At 27.7% G+C, this 14,540-nt stretch overlaps 1 protein-coding gene across 2 annotated transcripts in view; it reads left to right on the forward strand.

Annotated features, from left to right (window-relative positions):
* The window catches only part of LOC100204866 (carbohydrate sulfotransferase 11), a 54,227-nt gene that overhangs the window by 14,458 nt on the left and 25,229 nt on the right, over positions 1-14,540 (forward strand). The gene's annotated exons all lie outside the window — the stretch shown is intronic.

The following is a 14,540-nucleotide window of genomic DNA, read 5'->3' on the forward strand; positions in this document are numbered from 1 at the left end:
ATGTTGCAACTATGTTGCAACTATGTTCCAATTTAAATTCATTGTTGCTGAAAATGATTTAACTCTCACGTGACTAATTTCACTAGAATCATATTTTAGATCTAAATTTTCAGTCGTATAAAATATATTTAAAAACTTATCTACATATTAACTGACACAGCGGTTTCATTTCTATTAATACATTTTTCTGAGACAGCAAGAACCAACTTAATTCTAACGTAAATTAACAACATTTATGAGTTTGTTCTCATGCAGTAATGCATCACATGCAGTAATGCATCTCATGCAGTAATGCATCTCATGCACATTCACATTAGGGCTTTCGTACTTGGGCCGGCTATCCTGTAAATGATTGATTAATTAAAATCTGTTTATATAAAATTATGCAGTTTGACACAATTTTAAAACTTTTAAATTTAAGAGTTTTAAATTTTTTATTCTAATAGTTTTAGATTTGAGTAAAAAAAATTCTTCAAAAATATTTTTTTTACCTAAACAAGCGAAATTTAAAATAACAATTTTAAAAGGCTTGAAGTTTATTTGATAAAATATCTATTAATAGAGAGAAAAGTGATTTGTTTCATCTTATTAACAGAACTTAGTCTTTTTCAATGAATAAATTAGTTACTAACAAATCTTTTTGCTGAAATTAATTCATAAAAGTGAGAATTGTCAAATGTTTACCTGAAGTATTTCACGGAGTAAGTTTTCTGAGAGATCTTTTTTCTTAAAATTCACTATTGAGTTACTGAAAACTCAAAATAAGCGATAATGAATACTGGTTCAACTACTTCCCCGAGTAGCAAACATTGGTGCAATATTGTTTATATACTTTACACACTAAAAACATTATTGCGCCAATATTGTTTGCTACTCGAGTCTAATCTCTTTCTAAAATCTTTTACTTAAAAACAAATTTTTGGTTTATAGTGAATAAATCTAATGATTTTCTTTTTATAAAAATATGAACGTGAACTAAAATTGGAGAATGTTTTTTTGCAGTAATGCATGAGTTACCCGAAGATTTGAGCTAAATCTCAGATAAGAGATATCTTAACATTAAATGATATACCTTTGCTTTTGAAGACAAATAGTTGATAGCTTTGAGTATATTTTACCAAATAATAGTTGTTAGAAAAATTTTAAGGTTTTAATGTATAAGTTTTGTAATTTTTCTTTTTTAATTTTAAGCTATTAACTATACTTTGCGGGGCGGAAGTCAAGTATAAAATCTAGAACAGAAAGCATCGTCACCACGAGTATCGTCACCAAGATACTGCTTTTTTATAGATAAAACAACCAGAATTTTTCCACTTTTTTAAGTATATAAAAGATTTTGAATAGAATAAACGGTCTATGATTTTTCATCGCTTCATATTGTCAAGAACTTTATGAGAAGAAGCAGAAAGAAATTTCAATACTTCTGATATATTCTAAATTTTGTTAGTATTTAATTTTGCAGCATTGAATTTAGGATGATTAAACGAGTTTTACTAAATTTACTCGTGCTCTAACTTTGATCCAAGATCACTTTTAGATCCAGATCTTTTAAGATCTTTTTTTTGATCCTAGTGAAATGCTCTTATAGTAAATGATCCGTTTTTCACTAATCTTTTATTTTAGTCAACTACAAATAATTTTTCTACTTGATCTGTTAGCATGTTAATATGTTGGTAATATTGAAAGGTTAGTAATGGTGATTGGTTGATAGTTTTGATATATTGGTAATGCTGATCAGTTGACAGTGTTGACATGTTGGTAATTTCTTGTAAACCCTTTTTAGTTTATTAAATCTATGATGTTTAATATTGTAATCTAAAGCATTAAATTATTATTAACCTTATTAAAGATCTTGGTTAGAATTGACAGCGCTAGCTGAAGGTCTTTTCAGTTTTTTACTTTTCGTCAGCACTTGGGTCATATTTTGAGAAAACAACGTATTTAAATGCGATTTTTTTCGTCTATTTTTTATTAGGTTTATTATCTTAAAGAAAGAATAAAAATTTTACCAAAATATATTCAATTATATATTTTTTATTTTAGATTATAAATATAAATTTTAATTTTACTAGTTCGTTTTTACATTTTTAAATTCAGGGTGTAATAGTATGAATTCAGGGTGTAATAGTATGAATTCAGGGTGTAATAATATGAATCGATGGCTCAATAATAATTAGAACTTGCCAATTAATAACATAATAAAAAATAATACAACAAATCTTAATAAATATAATATAAAATTGTCCTGCTACTGGGTTGCGTTAAAAAAAGATTTTTTTTTTAATGTTAGATAAAAAAAGTTTTAGTAATTACGTTAGTTACTATTTTATTTGTCAGAATTTTATTAGTCACTATAAATTTATTAGTCACTATAAATTTATTAGTCACTATAAATTTATTAGTCACTATAAATTTATTAGTCACTATAAATTTATTAGTCACTATAAATTTATTAGTCACTATAAATTAACAGTTTAAAATATGCCGGAACAAAATTTTGAATAATGTAAGCTCATTCCTTCAAAAAAAATGTCTCCAATAATTTATGTTTTAATTTTCAATATTTCTAATATTTAGGTTATGCACAATAAGTTTATATTTAACGAAATAAGCGGTAACATTGTAATTTTTAATTTGAAAAACTCGCTTCCCGAGTTCAACGCGTTACACTGACGCTACAGTAACAGTGTGTTTTCTCCCATTTTTTTACGCACACTACATTATAAAGTTTATTTTTTATTTTTACGCTTAATGTGTATAATATAGTTAAATAGGCGGGTTTCTTTGTTATGATCAAAGTTATGATCATCAGAAGCTTACAACCCCCTCAATTTGGATAGGGGATTTAAATTTAAATTTTTATCCGAAAATATTTTAAGAATAATAACCACTGAAATTTTGAAATTGGATTAATATTAATTAGTTACAAAAATTTTTTAAATTTATAGTATTGTGGTGAAAGTCACAGTGAAATCAAAACTTCAGTGATTTCAGTACCAATGATATTTTAATATTGATATGCATCAATGATATATCAATAGTGGTATGTATCAATGATATATCAACAGTGGTATGTATCAATGATATATCAATAGTGGTATGTATCAATGATACATCAACAGTGGTATGTATCAATGATATATCAATAGTGGTATGTACCAATGATATATCAATAGTGGTATGTACCAATGATATATCAACAGTGGTATGTATCAATGATATATCAACAGTGATTCGTATCAATGATATATCAAAAGTCGTATGTATCAATGATATATTGATAGTGATATGTATCAATGATATATTGATAGTGATATGTATAAATGATACATCAATAATAATAAAATCTTAATTTTAAAGTTATGCATCATTGATTAATAATGATGAAACCTCGCTGATGAAATCTCGATGTATTTTATTTTAGAGATACGCACTAATACTGAAATCTTCTCAACACATATATTGATTAAACTTTGATTTTAAAATAATTTAATGAAAAATTTTAAATTTTTACAATAAAAAAATAAAAAATTCTAATTTAAAAAAGTATTTAAAAAGTAATAATTATAATTTTAATAATAATTATCGTTCAAAAAAATATCAATTACACTGTGAAGCTTATGAATTAAACTGTGAAGCTTATCAATTATACTATGAACTATGAAGCTTTTCAATTAGTTTTTGCAGTATCTTCTCATTAAGATTAAAAAAAAGTATATGTTTTTTATATTTTTTTGCAACAATTTATACTATGATGCTAATCATCTAACTACAAACAATGAAATTTTACACTGTGAAGCTAATCATTTAGCCTTTTCAGCAATTGCTTGCACATCAAGAGTTTGCGCATCAGTATAACGAAAGCTTACACTATAAAGCTAAACATTAGGCATCATTTTTTGTATCTGCACATCAAGCTTTAAACACAATATACACTTTTAACGTTTTTGTGATTTGTGATTTTATTCAGAAGTTGCACGAGTATTATTTCATTTGATAATTTTCAAAATACGAGTAGCATGTTGAAATTAGAAGTTCTATTAAAATTTCGATAAAATTGGAAAATTTACAACTACAGTACATTTATAATTACGACTTGAAAATGTGTTGTAGATTTAATAAACTTATTTTAATGGAAAAAATCATGTTCCCGTGGGAAATCGGCTAGTAACTAGCTATCCATATTATTAATAACAATTAGACAACAATTTAAGGATGAGAACTGCTGGCTTTTTTAGTTAGCAATTAATTAGCAAAAGCTCACAATAATAAAGATAATGATTTGACTATGAAGGTTGCTAAGCAACATTTTCTTAGCTACAAGTTAGCAGAATATAGAGAAAAAATGTGAAGTAAAATTTAAAATACCTTTAACATTTTTAAAATACCATTAGAGTTTTCCTTAAAGAAGAATTTTATATATATTTTTTCAAATATTATCTAAAATGATAATAAAGGAAATAAGTTATCTTTTTAGACGCATTTAATATTGCGTTAAGGGACCTATCGTGAGTTGTTAATTGGCAAAAATTGTTTAATTTTTTTATTATTTATAACATAATGTGAAGCCTAATAAAAAATTTTTCAAATTACATAGTTGTCTTAGCCTAAACAGAAAGTCTGAAATTGTCTTAAGCATTAAAAGTGAGTAGACAACCACTGGTTAATGTATGACAAGAGAACAAGAACAAAGTTGTTAAGTAAATAAAAAAGAACTCATAAACTATGCAATAGTAATTAAAGAATTTTATTTACCAGTCTTACCTCTAATCAGAACTTCTTATATAAGTCTTTCTTAAATAACATTTTGATTCAGCTAGGTTATTTCTTTTTAGTCTTTCCGAGTAAAAACTCAAAGAGATGAAAGTCAAGGCCTCCAAATGTTCTGAAAAATCATGCATTTACACTCTTTTAACTTTCACAGTATAAACATAGATGGATGCCACAATGATCAAATAAGAAAATATTTACGTTAGTCAACTTAATAAACCATGCAATATGAAAACACCTTGAATCTTGCTAGAGAATATCTACAGTTTACTATGCATTTATAAAGTTTAATATCGGGAAGATTGTTAGCAATACCAATAAACTGTATACGTTGTATAATCCTCTGATAAACTATGTTTACTTCTGCTCTCTTTTTTAATTTTTTTAACTAGAAGTTTGGCTGGGTCAAACCAAGTAGTTATTATGACCGTCCTCCGTCAATTTATAATCTGTAATCAATAATCTATTAAATATAAACTGAAGAGTATAAGAAACCAAATGCTCTCTCAATAATAATGTAAAATAAAACCCTGAGAATTTTTTCTGGACAACAAATGTATTTTATCAACCAAAAAGAATGCGGTTTTGTGCATATGTTTATCTATATATTGGCAGATAAGGTTTCTTAGCTGTGATAAATCAAAATTAGCGCTATTTTCATCAGACATTTTTGAAATTGATGCAACGGCGATAAAAAAACATTGATCTTTTAATTAGTACATTACAAATTATAAATATTTTAGTTGTGCCAATCACGACAGTATTGAGCATATTTAATGTTATGTAGAAATAACGTGTTACAAACTAGATTTCTATTAACTAGATTGTGCATACCTTATTTAAGTGCCGATGATATTTGGTTTTTACAACATTTGATTAGCAGAATTTGTGCTCTAACCCACGCCCACGCCCTAAATGCATATTTAGATGATAATTAAAGACATATCAATATTATATAAGATTCTAAAATTCAGACATTTAGAACAGATCTTTAATATGTTTTTTTCAATTTTATGTTTTTTCTTATTTACAAACTAATAAAGCTTTACATACGTTTTGGCTGTTTTTCCAGTAAACAAATGGTTATCTTTTAGCAAAATATTAAATAGATGCAGCAAATGAAGGAAATATTTTGAAGAAATATTACCTATATTAGCTTTAAATTTTTTAAATTTATCTCTAACAGGAATTCAAATATTCATATTCACGTGATTTTAAGAAACTTATTGTTAGAACTTAATATAACCTATTGTTACTTTTCTACTTTTTTGAAAGCAAAAACATGGCCAGTTTTTTAATATTCTATAGCATACTGTTTTTTTTTTATTGAAAAATCTAAGACAAAGCAAGACAAAGAAAGACAAAGTAAAAGATAAAGTTTAAAAAGAAAAACATACAAAGTTAAACGCTAAAAAATAAAAAATTTGAAAAAATAAAATGCGTGGTTTTTTTTTAACATAGTTTGTATTCTTTTGTCAAACCGTTTGAATATTTAAAAAACATTGGTTAAAAACTGCTAGCACCAACAATAAGATCCGTTCAATGTTTATGCACGCCCAAAACCAAGATATAATTTCGATATTTTTGGATCATTGTGAATTTTCAAGTATATATTAGATTGGCGTTTTGCACAAAATGATTGTTCACTTGAGGTAATTGTCTCCGGGCAAACCAGATCAGTTTTTTCAAAACAAAATACCTCTGAAAAAAGTACCATTTTACAAGCGTTAAAGCCTTTTTGATATTTGACAAGGTCAGTACAAATCACGTCAATTATTTTGTTCCACAAACACTTTAAACTGTGATTTCAATAAAGTTGCATCAAACCCATTTTGTCAAACATCATCACAATTTCCAGCTTGATATCGCACAGCTGTTTTCTGACTGCTTTAAGAACAAGCTCCTGCAACATTGCAGACATTTGATAATCTTTATGATTGAACCTTTTTTAGCGTCCATTCACAATATTATTAAGTTCATTGCAGTAGTATTTGGAATGAAGATCTTTTAGTTTATGTACCATAAAAGCCTATTAACTTCTTTGGCGCTCCACGTTTATTGCAAAACTTGTTTAATTTACGTCTAACGTTTTAATTATAGACCCAACATTGTTCAAAAAAATTTTGAAATTTTTCTTGCTTTTAAACATTTTAAACACTTTTAAAGTCAAAAACTTGTAGCACAAACTTGACACTGGAATTTAAGTGTTTTACTCAGACTTTCACAATGATGATAAACTCACGATAAACATGATCAAATGTCTTTATGTACTCATCAGCACAACTACACTACTTAAAAATGTTGCACAAATGCTCCGTCAAGTTGAGTACAATACTGTTATTATTGTAACGTCAATAGACATCATTTTTAATGAAATACATCAAAAAAAATGTTTATACATAATTTCTAAAGATGTCTAAGGTGCACTAATTTGAGTTGTATTCTATAAACCCACATTACCCCGTTTAGTGGGGAAATGAGGGTCAAATTTACATTTTTACCTTTTTTCAATAAAATATACCAACTAACAGTAAAATATGGCAGAAGTCATTAAGTACGTATTATATTTAAATTATTTGATCAAAATTTAAAACATAATAAGTACTTTAATAGATGTTTTAAACGCAAAAAAACTTTATTCGTTCAAAGTGCTAAATTAGAAATGCAAAATAAATATATTTTTACTATCTCTGTTAGCTAATTTCCAAGGAATGCAAAGCATTCTTGTAGTTCAATTTCTATAGTTTTTTTTACGAATTTTCTTAATATAGATATATTAGTTATAGAATTATATTAATTATGTATATAAATTAATTATAGAATTATTATATGATTTATTCTGTAGAAAAAATCATATAATAATTCTTCCTATAGAATATATGATATTCAAATTTAAAAGTCGAAGTACTTATAAAAGTCAATGCATATTTAAGGAAGAATTTAAAGCAAAAAGCTTAATTGAGAATTATCCAAAAATTTTTGTGTTATATATTAGAGATTCATTATCCTACAAAAACGACAAAAAAATTCAATGTGCAATCCTTCAAAAATGCCTCGCTGCGTTGTCTACTAGTTTTAACTGAAAAAAGGATATCATCACATCTTTAATGACCATCTAAAGGAATCCATAGCAATATGACTCCACAAAAATGAGTTCCGAAACATAGCCAGACTTCTAATTTATACTAATTTTCATTTTAAAGGTATTTATTGTTGTATAAGCATTAGGTTTTTAATGGCACAAAACACATTGGCATATAGACCCACATTACCCCATCCAAAAATGTTGCTTATTTCAATAAACTATGCATCATTCCGTCTAAAACTAGTTGAGCTTAATTATCTGGTAATTTTTTTCCAGTTTCAAACACTTTCAATGTGGTTGACTCCGTTTTTAAGACCCTCTTTTAGAAGTTTACGGTTTTCGATAAAAAAATCTCTCTTTAAATGTATGCGCTTTTTTGAAAACTTTTCTTCTGTAAAACTGATAAATGTTGCTCAGACCCACATTAATCTTTAGCCCCACTTTATCCCACCCTACCCTACCATAGCTTGGTTAAATATTCAAATAAACTTTGTTGGAGTTTGAAATGGTCACAGCTTCCTTTTAAAAATCTTATTGATGGTTTTTTATTAAGATTTGTGATTTCATGAGTTATTTTTTTATAAATTTACTGTCCTTAACTACCACCCACTGCTAAGTAGAATGAATGCATGTATTAGTGCTTATATAATGTTTCTTTGCAATCTGCTTTGCAACTGCAGATTTATCAGACCTTTCGATGTTTGAGGTCCATCAAAATAACGACTACGGCATTTTATTGATAAAACTTTTATACTTAGCAAAGCATCACTAATTACTTTTACAACTGTTTCAACGTTTTTAAATTATAACAAAGGGATTTTTTATAGAACCCGTGTCAAAAAATATAAACAGTATTCATATAACAAGTTGCTCGATGTTCAAGACATCAAATGATTTCTCAACTAGAACTGCGTAAAACTCTACGAAACCAATGTTAGATATTTTTTATAGGTTCTACCAGATTTTGTCAGATGTTGTGACTTATTTAGTTATTCCCAATCCCACAAGAATGGGTTGTATATTCACAGTTAGAATACGACTTTTCTTTACAGTATTTACGCATTGGTTGTGCAAGAATTTTTTGCTCATTGTTTGAGAAAGATTCTTAGCAATAGTTTAAAGGCTTTTATCTCTTTAAATTTTCATACTCATCAACACCTTCTATATTATCGGAAGTATGGTAACTACACATGTTTTTGCGAAGAGTTTTATCGGAAGTATGGTAACTAAACATGTTTTTGCGAAGAGTTTTACTCATGTGTAGCATGTATAGCTACAACTTTTTTATGTTTCATAGTTAAGATGGAAAAGTGTCTTGGAAAGTTTTTAGGGTAGGATTTGTGGGGATTTTTTCCCGTATTTATCCCAATTGGTGGAGTTTATAGCATTTCTTTATACCGATCTCCTCTCTGGTAAGCGGTATAAAGAAATGCTATAAACTCCACCAATTGGGATAAATACGATTTCTCATCCACCAACGTATTTTAACTGTATTAAGCTATTATTTGGTCTCTGATGATAGCAGCTAAAATCATAATTAAATTTGGTTATATTAAATGCATTTAATGAACGAATATTACTTTTATATATTTATATAATATTATTCTACAGTTACGTCCAGAAGTTTAGAAACACCAACTATTTTTCAGTTTTTAACGCACAACCTTTCTTTTCAACTTCCTTAATAAAGCTCAAAATTCAAAATGCGAATCACAAAAATTGTAAAACTTAACAGTTCATTAAAGCTTAAAGGCTTTTTAAAAAGAGACTCCGTGCAAAAATTTAGAAACAGCATCGTTAAAGCTAGCTTTTGTAAACAAAGCAAAAATAAATGCTAAAATATTTATGAGTTTGAATAATTTACTTTCTTTGAGTTGTTTCGAAACCAGTAAAGTAAAACTAAATGCCAAAATATTTCTAAAATTTAAGAGTATAATTACTTGGTGGTAATTTAAAAGTAAAGACCAAGGAAGTTTTAATTGAAATAAAGAAATTAATTATAAAAAACTGTGGGAAAAAAAATGACTTAAGAAAAAGATTTCAGAAATTTACAATGTTTTTAAATCAGAAATAATTCATATTGTGAAAAGATTTTGTCAGCACAAAACTATTCAAAGCAACCCTCGCTTTAAAAACCTAAAGTGACAACTGAAAAGGCTGATAGATTATGAGTAAAGTTACTCTATATAATCCTCGCAAGACAGCTTTCAAACTTAATTCAATTATGCGTCAGCTTTATGGCACAAACTGAAATGTTGATGAAGCAAGATGTTAGTTAAAACAAAATAATCTGTATAATCGCCTTCCAGTTAAGAAACCGCTGGTATTTGCAAGAATTTTAAAAGTCAGAATAACATTTTCGAAAAATTGAGCAGCCTTGGCGCAGTGGTAGCGCACTTACCTCAGAAACAAACGATCGGTGGTTCAAACCCCACCTCTGGAAAGCTCTACGACTTAGGTTAGGAAGAAGACGTAAAGTTTCCCATTAAATGCTCATCCGCGGTGCGGATGTTACACCACGGATTTCGTTCAGGCTTTTGTTGAATGCCTTCAAAATAAATTTATAGTTGTGTTTTGTGGATTATAAATGTTTAACACACATCAATAGGTTAAATGTGAACATAAAACCCTAAAGACCAAATCATTATCAAAAATTGAAAATATTTATTTTGCAATTTTGTGATTTTAAATAAGCTTATAATATCTGGACAATAATTTTATCTAATGGAAATCGCCAATAACATATAACAGTAGTTCAAGTTGAAAATAAATGCTCCTCGTCATAAGTTAATGCCACTTTTTTATTGGCCATATTTTTATTGGCAAGCGAACATACTTTCATCATTTGCTTCCGTACACCCGTACATTCTTTGAAAATAATTGTGTTAGATTAAGTATTGTTGGCACGTTTTCCAATATTATGCTAGTTATATTTACGAGTTATTTAGCTTTAAACAAATAACAATACAAATATCTTTTTAAATAAAAAATTAATAAATTACTTCTAAATTTAAATTATTTAAGTTTGTTTTAGAGTTAATACGAATATATAAATTAAAGATATTTAAATAACTGCAACAAGAAAATTGAACTTAAAAATAAATTATTTTCAAAGTATTTAAAAATATATAATGCTAAATTTTGTCAAGATTAATGATTTGTGTAGCTATCTGTAGCTATTAATATATAGTAGGGGAGACCGGGGCTAGTTGGCTCGGTTTTTACTCTATGAGCTCTGTAGCCTTAACAGTACATTTTTTTAAAATATTAAAGTGTAGTCTTAAAGAGTATGGATTAGGGTATCTTATAAAATTTGCATTCATTTACAAAAAAAAATTCTTGGGGCCTTTCCGGACCCTCAAAAAAAAAAATTTTGCGCCAACTTACCCCACCACGGGGTAAAACTATAAAAATGGCGCAAACTATAAAAATGATTATTGATGCACTATTAAGTGCAAAATTAATAGAAATTTTTTTAAATTAATTTTTGCAACAATTTTATCTCAAAATTTAATATTACTTTTAGCTGGTACCAAATATTAGTCCGTATAAAAGCCAAACAGTAACCCACCTTTTATTTGTGGAAAAAAAAACTAAACAAAATTTTTTTTTAATTTTTTTGTAAGAATAAATATTTTCAATATTGTTAAAAATAAAAAAAATAAAAAAATAAAAATTTTATAAAAATAAATATTTTTTTCCATAGTAAATGCTATGAGCCAACTTACCCCGTGAAAAATTTGTCAACTTACCCCGAAAGCTTTTTTTTTAATAAACAGTCTATAGATCCTGAAAAACGGCAGCTTTGAAAAAAAAGTCTGACTGGATATAGTAAACCAATTGTGACTGGAACTTTTAGAATAATTTTTTTTTCATACGAATAAATATTTTCTTTGTAAAGTAAAAAGGAAGCGATGTTCTAAAAGTTACGTTTTTGTCCAAAAAACGCATAAATCTCAATATCTCCCATGCGCATGCGCGAATCCTGACAATACTACAGTGAATGATGAAATGGTCAATGAGGAAGTTTCTGAGTAATTTTTGTCACTTTCTGATGAAAGGCTCTAAAGATAAACGCAGTTCGTCAACTTACCCCTGCGGCCAACTAGCCCCGGTCTCCCCTAATAATATTGCTAGCTACAAAATTGCGATATATAGCCATTGACTTGCTGCAGATATTTCGTCTGCTGCAGCTAGCTACAGTGCTACGAATTGTAGCTAGCGATGTATAAGAGTAACATCAATAGCCACAAAGTTACGATATCTAGATAGCATCATCTGGTAATAAATATAAAATGTTATAAGTTTAGTTATTGTCATAAATATAAGGTAAAGTAGTCTAGTAACGCCAGCAGCTTATAACGCCATTTCATTTTTCTAAGTTGGCTCAACTAATATTCAGTGGAAACGTCTAGGAACCAGGACTCCTTGGAACAATAGTTTCTGAGTTATTAAGTTTCATTTTTTGTGAACTGTTGTCCATATTTATTTATTATATAGTGTAGAGAGCGTGATTTTAGACCAATATTTTATTTGATCTAGTACTTTAATTATATTTGCGCAAACCTATCAATGTTTTATTGCTATTTTTGTTTATTTATATGTGTAATACCATATCCGATTATTAAAAATAAGCAATAGTCACAATGTAAATTAAAAAAACAAACATTTTACATAAAATGCGGTACTGCGGCCAATAACACCAGACCGCAATAGGCTAATAATCCGCGGTGCTCTGTGAAAAGTCCGTAAAGACTTGGGGCACCTTAATAGATAAATTTAAAAAAAAATATAGTGCCCTGAGTTTAATTTCAATTTTTGATATCATGGTTATGCACATATGTGCTGCATTCGCGCTCAAAGCCTGTAATTTAATGTAAACTACTGTAATTTAATGTGAACGCTAAAAAAACTAAACAAAAAAAGAAAATATTTAAATCGTTAAAAAAAACTTTGTTTAAGTAAGAACGGCGTAACTTGTATCAAGCTAAAAATTTGAAACATGAGTACGGGAATTATTTGTCCCTTGGAAGTATTTTTTGTATAACTCCAAAAGAATATATTACTAAAGGAAGAACTTTGGACTTTTTTGCGACATTTTAGGTTTTGTGGTTTATGCTCCTCCGGCTAATTGCCATATAGAGGTCACATACCACAAGAGTTCCTATCAAGTTCACTTGATAGGAACTCTTGTTACAAATAGATTTTTTACATAATTAACGCAACTTTAACCAGCATCAATTACTAGGAAATGTTTAATTGATTTTTGAAGAGCATTGCAGTCATGATCTTCATCCTCTGAACAAAAGTGTTTTCAAGCCATTAAAAATACTTTAAAAAAAAACTTACTGGAACATATTGAAAAAACTTACTGGAATGTTGCCATTGACAAATTCAAATGAAAATTGGAATTTGTCAATGGCAACATTCCAGTTAGAAAATTACTGTGTACAACTACACCAGTAAACGCCATATCAGGATTTAGATCTACAGTAATCTACCCTTTCAACCCTGATATTATCCTGCAAGTAGCTTTTTCTACCAGTGAAATTTTAAATCGTTAAAATGTCGAAAATTCTGATTTTTACAAGTTTGGTACTTTGAAACTTGGAACTTCAGAGCCTGCACCAAGTATAATAGTTCAATCACCTAAAACAATTAATAAAGTAACAACTAGAAAATCCTTAAACGTGCATACTGTTTTTGTTGATCGAGTTTTAGTTGAGGATAAAATGACTAAAACGCCAGGGCAAAGTCAAAAAAATGATAACGTAGCATAAACCTAAAAAAACTCAAGAAGCATTAAAAAAAAAAAAGAAATAAAAAGTGACGTTTTGTAGCAATTAAAAAAATAGTTTGAATTATTTTAATTGAAAGTTAAATAAGTATTATGATTTAATGAATAATGATTTATTTTCTATTCACATCTTTAACTTAATTTGCGTTTTGAATAACGAAACAAAAAAAAAGTTGTGGGTGGCGGTATAAGGCGTCTATGAGGCTTATATTGCAATTAGTACTTTAAGTACTTTATTTCAAAAAATGATGTTTCCATAGATTTATTTTAGTAAGACTTTTTATCCTAATAGATCCAATACTATAATTACTATAAATCAATATTTATATAATTATAATATCTATATAATATATACTTACTATAAATCAATTTTTTAACTCGTAAAAAGTAAAATAAAAAAATCAGTAACAAGTTCGCCAAAAATTACAATAAAGCTAGCTGTTCGCTAGCTAAGCGTTTATTTCCACAAAGATATGTATAGAGAAAACAATATGTTGATTGCAGTATATCATAGCTTTTTAGCTTGCTAAAAAATAACTATAAATTTAGAGGTAGTTAATATCGCTAGCTAAAAAGTTATGGTATTTACCCAACAGCTTTTTAGCTATCGATTATGATTATTAAATTATTGTCGTAAACTATAAAGTAACGACAAATCTGTATATATTCGATAGCTACATACCGTAGTTTGTAGCTATCAACATCAACTTTGTTTTAGATAAAACTACTAAAATAATAAAACGAAAAGATATAACTGCAAGCAAAAATAAAAAAAATTTGGTAAAAATAGAGGTTTTGCGCTTTATTACAATGATGCTTTTTGTGTCAAGTTAATTTACAAAACTATCTTCGACAACAGTAAGAAAGTAAGTTATTAATATGTAATAA

This window comes from Hydra vulgaris, chromosome 06, assembly GCF_038396675.1.
Source record: "Hydra vulgaris chromosome 06, alternate assembly HydraT2T_AEP".
In the NCBI taxonomy this organism is placed as follows: Eukaryota; Metazoa; Cnidaria; class Hydrozoa; order Anthoathecata; family Hydridae; genus Hydra; species Hydra vulgaris.